This window comes from Amphibalanus amphitrite, unplaced genomic scaffold (assembly GCF_019059575.1).
Source record: "Amphibalanus amphitrite isolate SeventyFive unplaced genomic scaffold, NRLGWU_Aamphi_draft 002196F_arrow, whole genome shotgun sequence".
Lineage (NCBI taxonomy): Eukaryota > Metazoa > Arthropoda > Thecostraca > Balanomorpha > Balanidae > Amphibalanus > Amphibalanus amphitrite.
This window is the reverse complement of record NW_024883687.1, coordinates 19,923-28,061: the sequence shown is the minus strand read 5'-3', so window position 1 is coordinate 28,061 and position 8,139 is coordinate 19,923.

The following is an 8,139-nucleotide window of genomic DNA, read 5'->3' as shown; positions in this document are numbered from 1 at the left end:
GGTATGTATAGGTATCGAAGAGCGCAGGGACTATCACATATATACCGTTTTTTTTCGAAATTCGAAAAATTTTTGGAAATTTTTTGAGTTTTTCTAAAAAAGTCAATTTTTTATTTTGGGGGTCAAAATCCCAAAATTTCGAAAATCCGAGATAGCAGTTTAGTAGCGCAGTTTTTTCTCTACACAACCACATAAAGAACTTTAAAATTGCTTGTTAACTGTAGAATTGGTGAGCGTTTCAAGATGTCATGTTTTTTGCTCATTTTTACTCGACTATGACCTCAGTTTGACCTCAATGACTCCTAACCTGAGGTGACCTGTGACTTGAAATTTTGTGTGAAGGTGTCAAATTGATGCCCGGTAAGGTACCCAAAATTTGGCGGCGCTGCGCGCCGCTGTTTTCTCGCTATTTAAGAAAAACCACAGGGGGGCCAAAATGCCCCCCCCATCAGGGCACGGGTATCTCAGCAGCCTCTGCGCCGATTTACCTGCAGAGGCCTTGTTTTTGCCGGGTAATTTCATTCCTGCTGCGTACCAAGTAGGTAGGTATTGCGGACACACCGGCTCTGCCACAGTGCCCGAGCCTCACCCGCCTCCCCACAGTGCCCGAGCCTCACCGCCTCCCTCACAGTGCCCGAGCCTCACCCGCCTCCCCACAGTGCCCGAGCCTCGCCGCCCCCCCCCCCCCCACGGTGCCCGAGCCTCGCCAGCCTCCCCACAGTGCCCGAGCCTCGCCGCCCCCCCCCCACAGTGCCCGAGCCTCGCCGCCCCCCCCCCCCCCACAGTGCCCGAGCCTCGCCGGCCTCCGCCTACGGCTGCTCGGCACCATCGACGTGGAACCTGCGCAGCTGCGCGACGGTGACGTCGTCGAGACCTAGGTTGGTGGCTTCAGGCGGCTTCAGGCCGGTAGTCACAGTAGGTCACAGGTCAAAGGTCATTTGGGTCAGGGTCATGAAATTTTCGGGGTAGGTGTAAACTTGATCAACACAAGAGTAGTGACAGTTTCGTTGCGATCGGCCGCTTTTTACGCGAGTTATTTGCAAAAAACCTTAGGGAGGTTAAATCCACCCCCCTGTGCCGATGAGGTTTAAAAACATAAGGCTAAAGCAGCCTAGCATGACTGCAAGAAAAAGCAAAAAACCTACAGCCCCTGTGCGAATGCGGGTACCCCGACTGTCTCTGCCAGACCAGTTAGGGTATATACTTACATTAGTCAGGCTAACTGCTAAGAAGAAAGCGTGACACCGTTAAAACAAACGTCTGTTTTCTGTGTGGTGTGTCACATCTGCGATTTAAGAATGAGGCATTCCTTCCTGTCATTGTTTGTTAACTGTTACCTTATGAATCAGTTTCCAATATTTGTGGAACACGATAAACTGACAGCATTCTCTACCAAGCGAGCTCGTCACTTTCCTCGGCGCCTTTTTTAGCGCGGGGCTGCCGGTGTTCCCGTTGCGTGCCAGCGGCCACGCGATGCGCTCGCCAGTCGCGAGCGTCGAACAGGATAATTCCGGCCCGTCCCGGCGCCGAAACCCGGCGCGGTGCCGGTGTCGCAGCGGCGCCTCCTTTCACGTGTCGGGGTCCGTGGCAGTGAGGTCTCCGAGCCCGTGTCAGTGACAGCTCGGAGCTGGCTGCCATCGACCGCCCAGCGTTAGCGCCCGTGTCAGTGACATAGACAGCCTGTGTCGGTGACAGAGACAGTGTCAGTGACATAGACAGCCTGTGTCGGTGACATAGACAGTGTCAGACACAACACCTGTGTCGGTGACAGCCTGTGTCAGTGACAGAGACAGTGTCAGTGACAGCGCCTGTGTCGCCTGTGTCGGTGTCCGCTCCTGTGTCGCCTGTGTCAGTGACAGCGCCTGTGTCGCCTGTGTCCGCTCTTGTGTCGCCTGTGTCCGGGCCCGGGCTCGCGATGGCCCTGTGGTTTTGCCTGCTGGCGGCCGTCGCCCTGCCGGCCACCGGCAGCGCTCAGGCGCTCTTCTCCTCCTCAGCCGTCTGCTACACAAAGTCGTTCAGCTTCGGCGTGTGCGTGTCACCGAGCCAGTGCCAGGTGCACGGGGACGGCTCCAGCCGCTGCTCTGCCGACCAGATCTGCTGCACCCGCGACCAGGTGCAGCCGCAGACGACCAGTACGACCAGCACGACGGCCGAGCCGCCGGCCCAGCTGGTGGCCGACTGCGGCCTGGCGCACCCCAACACCTTCCTGCTGCGCTCGCGGCGAGCGCTCACCTCGCCGGCAGAGTTCGGCCGCCACCAGACCGAGCCGCACGCGCTGCTCGCACCCACTGAGAGCGGCTCGACAGCGCCTCACGACGACATTGTCGGCCTGCTGGTCTCCGGGGGCGCCGCTGGGGAGGCCACCGGAGCCGCCGGGTCGCCGTCTGGCGAGAGCGCACACGCTGCCGACGGGCCGTCACAGGCGGCGGTGCTGCTGATCGGCAGTGAGGCGGCCGTCGCCGAGCATACCAACGCCCACGGCGGTGTCGAGCTCGCCGACCAGTACCCAATGAGGAGACACTCCAACGGACACATCAACGGACACACGAACGGACACACGAACGAGCACGAGGAGGGGAGCTCGGGCGGGCCCACGGTGGCGGAGCCCTGGAGCGCACCGAGTGGCGCCGAGGCGGCCGACACGGAAACAACTGCCGTCCCCGCCAGCACGTCCATGTCGGATTCGGGCGACTACAGACTGTCCACGGCATCCCCGGACTGGCCAGACAGTGACACCCTGGCCTCGGCAGTTCCGGACTGGCCAGACACCCTGGCCTCAGCGAGCCAAACCATCGGACGACCGGCAAAGTCGCTGCAGGCCTTGGGCGAGGGCGAGACGAAAAGTTATGGAAAAACGCCGGTGGTGATCGATGCCGACGAAACAACGAAATCGTACGAACTCGAGGACCCTACGACTGAAACCCCGTTAGGGTATTTTCAGCTGAGCTCTGGCCTTGACTCGTCGACAGGCGAAGCAGAGACGACCAGCCCGTCTCAGGAGCTGTCCACAGAGACCGTGCCAGTGTCACCCGGCACTGAGCCGAGCCCGACCTCGGCCGCCTCCGACACTGCTGACCTGGCCGGACAGGCTGGGCCGGACGCGCTCGGTGGGGAGGAGGCGCCGACAGCGGACGCGCACGGCGAGCGCGCCACCGTGGGCCGCTGGCCGTGGATGGCGCTGATCGGCGACTCGGACCAGCCGCCGGCGCAGCGCTGGTTCTGTACGGGCGCGCTGATCGCGCCCAGCGCCGTGCTGACGGCGGCGCGCTGTGTGGCCGACCGCTCGGCCGGCTCGCTGCTCGTCCGGCTGGGCGAGTACGACCTGTCGCGCACCGGCGACGGCCGCGTCACGGAGGTGGCCGCCGCCGCCGTCACGGCGCACCCGCAGTGGCGCGCCGGCCGCCACGACCTGGCGCTGGTGCGACTGACGCGGCCGGTGGCGTTCAGTACCCGGGTGCGGCCCGTGTGCCTGCCGCCGCCGGCCGGCGCCGACCTCAGCGGAGCCGGCGCCGAGCTGGCCGGCTGGCGCCAGCTGCGCCGCCCACCGGCCGGCCGGCACCAGCTGGCGCAGGCGCACCTGCACCTCCTCGGCCGGCACGAGTGCGAGCAGAAGTACGCCGACTGGCCAGAGCTGAACGCCACCTTCCCCGGCGGCTTCGGCGGCGGCCTGCTCTGCGCCGTCGGCCGCGACGGCAGCTCGCGCGACGCCTGCCAGGGCGACTCGGGCGGTCCGCTGGTGGTGCGCGAGCGCAGCGGCCGCTACCAGCTGGTGGGGGTGGCCGCCGCCGGCCTGGGCTGTCACATCCCCCGCTACCCGGCGCTCTACACCAGGGTGTCCGAGTACATCTCCTGGATCGTGGAGCACAGCCAGTGACGCCGGCCAGCGACACGAGCGGCGCCTGACGGGGACGGCTACAGCGGACATGACAGGACGGCTACGGCGGGCATGAAGGGACGGCTACGGCGGGTATAACGGGACGGCTACGGCGGGTATAACGGGACGGCTACGGCGGGCATAACGGGACGGCTACGGCGGGCATAACGGGACGGCTACGGCGGGCATAACGGGACGGCTACGGCGGGCATGAGGGGACGGATGCAGCGGACATAACGGGACGGATTAACGGGACGGACGGACACGGATATAACGGACGGGCGGAGACGGATATAACGGACGGATGGAGACATATGTAACGGACGGACGGGCGGAAGGAGGTAGATGGAATGGACGGACGGACGGACGGACGGACGGGACGGAAGGACACGGATATAACGGACGGGCGGACGGGGGAGGATATGTCGGACATTAGTAGGTACGGGACGAATGGGGCCCTGCGGTGTGTTGGTCGCGGTCGTTGCAGTGAAGCGGCGGCGGCAGCGCTGGGCCGCCAAGGTCACGAGATCGGCTGCCCGTCGGCGACCAGCGCGTAGGGAAAACCGAACGCCGCCAGAGGTCGGCCTAGCGTGGCGTGAGCAGCCGCCATAGCGCGCACAGAACAGACGCTCCCAGGAGCCTCTTCAGCGAGGTCAAGGAGAAGCTGGCACAGCGGGCAGTTCCGCGACGAACGTCCAGGAAAAATGGCCGCTGAGCCTGGAAAATGGCCGGTGAACGCTGAACCTTGTAGTGCGGGCGCTATCGTGGGTGGTTCTCCGTTCTTGTGAGCTGTTCGATGATGGGATGGTCGCTGCATTACAAAGCATGTCCTTCAATGGTCTAATTTCAATTTTCATCCTTGCCTTGGTCTTGAGCGTTGTTGTTAGCGACTGGTTGAATAGTTTTATGAATGCATTGTTTGGGCATGAGACCTGTTGCAATAAAGTGCCTTACGTTACGGACAGACTAAGGTGCAGTGTAGGCCGACATACGTAGCTTATATCCTCCATCCTGCTGGCGAAGGGATAAAAAGGGTTTTCCTTCAATTGGCTAAGACGGTGAAAAAAAATCATAAAAACGGCGAGAGAGGGACTGTCAATGGAACAGAGAGACATCGCATTTGGACATTGCAACTGAGCGGAAAGAAATGACAACGGGGGCGGTGCTTTATATAACCCGCGACGTGCTGGGGGGGGGGGCGGACGTTTATACGCCCCCCTCAGGTTTTTCGCGAATAGCTCAAAAACAGCGGCGCGCAGCGCCACCGTTTCTGGTACACCTGTTCATACATCATTTCCGCACATGTTGAGAAAATTTCAGACCCGGGTCGTTCTAGGTCAGGTCACCAGGTGGCAGGTCACGTCAAGTGACCTCACCTCAGAAAAAGTGTTCAAAGGCCATAGCCATAGCCACACGACCAAACAATCACTTTGACACTTTCAGCGATTGATATGAGTAACAGTATGTATAAAATGTATATCTCGGATTTTTGATGTATGGTTCTTATGGTTCATTTTGATATGTGGTTCGACCTAAGGTCGGGTCAATTTTGCTACCTCCCCATTATAGGTAAGTCAATGGGAGAAAATTGAAAGGCGCCTCTTTTTGACAAAAGCCATTATAAACACTACCAAACACTGAATTACAAGTACTGTAAAACGGGGTGTTAACCGTCGCCGGACCTATTGGTTTTCTACATACGCGCCGGCCGAGGGGAGGGGGACGGGTACGACCCCCCTCGTCGTTTCGCCCCTGATGGAGCTAGCGCATCGCGGAAAAAACGAGCGTGTGCGCCGTTTTGAGACGCAAATATTGATACCCAATTTTAAGGTCCTAGGTCAACCGCTGACCTCTGAGGTCAGGTCAAGTGCCCCAAGATAAGGTTCAGTTTTTGGTGAATAGCTTCGCAAAAAACGGTCGCGGAGCCGCGATTTTGGCACCATCGTGTTCGGCTCGCTCAGGCGCGTCGAATGATATACTTTTTGTTTGGGTGAGGTCATTTTAGGGTGCTGACCTCAGGTCACGGTCAGGTCAGCGCCCCCAGGTCACAAAGCTGGTCGAAGGAGGTCATGTCGCATATCTTTCGTTTCGGCAGGTCTTCCTGAGTCCATTTTACGATGACCAGCTATCTTCGTGGCTTAGTAGTTAGTGTGCCGAGTGTACCCAGACCCACCTCGAAATCTGTACAGGTCGCTGGCTCGCAGCAGGTAAGCCTGAAGTGTTTAACACGCATTTGTTTTCTAAATAGCATCTGGCCAGCCGGTATCTGTCGTGAGGGCTAATGTTCGTATCTAGGTAGCATTTGGCCAGTCGGCAACTGCCGCGAGGGCTGTTCATATAAACGCGTGTTAGATTAGGTCAGGTCACGTCAGGTCAGGTTAGGTTTGCTTTGGTTTAGGGTAGAAAGAAGCATCTCCGGGTAGCGCCTCTCCTTGGTTGCTAGAACGAAACACGCGAGTGCCAGGCATTACGAAGTCCAAAAGACATTTACGTAGACGTCGGCCCATTCTGGATTTTTTATATGATGTACATAGCTAATGTATAGGAGAATAAGATATGTAAAAATCAGCAAAATCGAAGGGTACCCATTTTTCAGAAAATCAAAATTTAATTTTTGAATTTTAATTAAGTTCACTAATTAGTTAATGACGTAAATATTGTTATCCTCAAATTAAAGCCTGACCTATTCCCTCCATTTCACGCTTTGTCTCGTGGTTGTCTAAAACTTCAATGGTTATGACGCTTTAAAGATGATAATGTGCCTTGCCTAAGTCAATGTTTGATGACGTTTATCTCGGAAACGTGACGTCATATCTTGACAAAAATATGTCTCCTTTCTTTTCACATATAGATGAGCAGTTTCACAAAGCTTCGCAAAAATCGGTGGAGGTGAGGTTCAAAATGATCAATTTTTGTCCCACTTGACGTGGAATGCCCCGTGTGGTATATGGGGCCATTCTATTTCTGACCCGTTTTAGTGGTAAAAACAGGGAGTTGATTTTTCCCCCATTGACTTATAATGGGGAGGTCGAGAAATTGACCTGACCTTTGGTCATCGATATCAAAATTCCGAGATAAACAAATTGTAGCTACTAATGACCTAATAACATTCTGCGACTTTCAAAGGCCTCCGACATCTACTGTAGCTCTGGCACGGTGACAAAGTTGCAAAAAAGTGACTTGAGGTTGGGTCATTCAAAGTGCCCTGGTGACCTGACCTTAAAAGTTAGGAGGTTCAAATGCTGTAAAATTGATGAGAGAATAGTCGTACCAAATTTTGCAGCGCTACGCGCCGCGGTTTTCCCGCTACTTGCAAAAAAAAAAACTCAGGGGGGGGGGGATATCCGCCCCCCGTCGGTGCGCGGGTGAAAGTGTCCTTTATAAGTAAGCTTTCTGTCCAGCTCTAATCCTAAACACCGTACTGGCGTGCGAACTGGGAGTAATCGTCCGCGTAAGGTAACAGATGTATTGGACGAGCAACCGCGACGGCGACAGAAATGGGCGGACGCCGACTCCGGATAGTGCAGGGAGCAGTGTCGGAGGACGCCGACTCCGGATAATGTGAGCAGCAGTGTCGGAGGACGCCGACTCCGGATAATGTGAGCAGTGTCCGAGGACGCCGACTACGGATAATGTGAGCAGTGTCCGAGGACGCCGACTCCGGATAATGTGAGCAGTGTCCGAGGACGACGCCGGCTCCCACGCTGGACTGCAGTCGCGGGAGACGGTATCTGCAATATGATATGCAATATGACCGCGGCATGATATGAGACAGCCGCGTCTGCCGTATGACGGTTTAGGTACTGCCGCCACCGCCTCGGTGTGTTATAGCGCAGCTGCAGGGCGCCGCGACATGCCTCCAGGCTGCAGGGGCCCACCAATTCCCGGCTCCCTTCCAATGACCTCGGCGTTTCGGGGCGTCTGGGTCGGCGTGCAGCGGGTTGAGGAAGGTTCGATGCTGTGGACAGCGCAGCGCCGCGGTGTCGGGCGCTGTGGTCACGGACGGAGCGCGGCCGGCCGGCGCCGGGCCGGGTCGCTGACCCGCGCCCAGACAGCACAGCCGCCGGCGACGCTGCAGTGGCCGGTTGCCATGACAACTACAGCTCAGCAGTGCAGCGGTGGGTTGCAGAGCCGCGCTGGCCGGCGGCGGGCTGGAGACGCTCTCAAGGTTGCAGGTTATGACTGGCCCGAGGCGTATTTGTGCACTTTAGTGGTCGGCTGGGACGGACAGGTGCATGTTTACTTATCATTGCTCACGGTGTCGG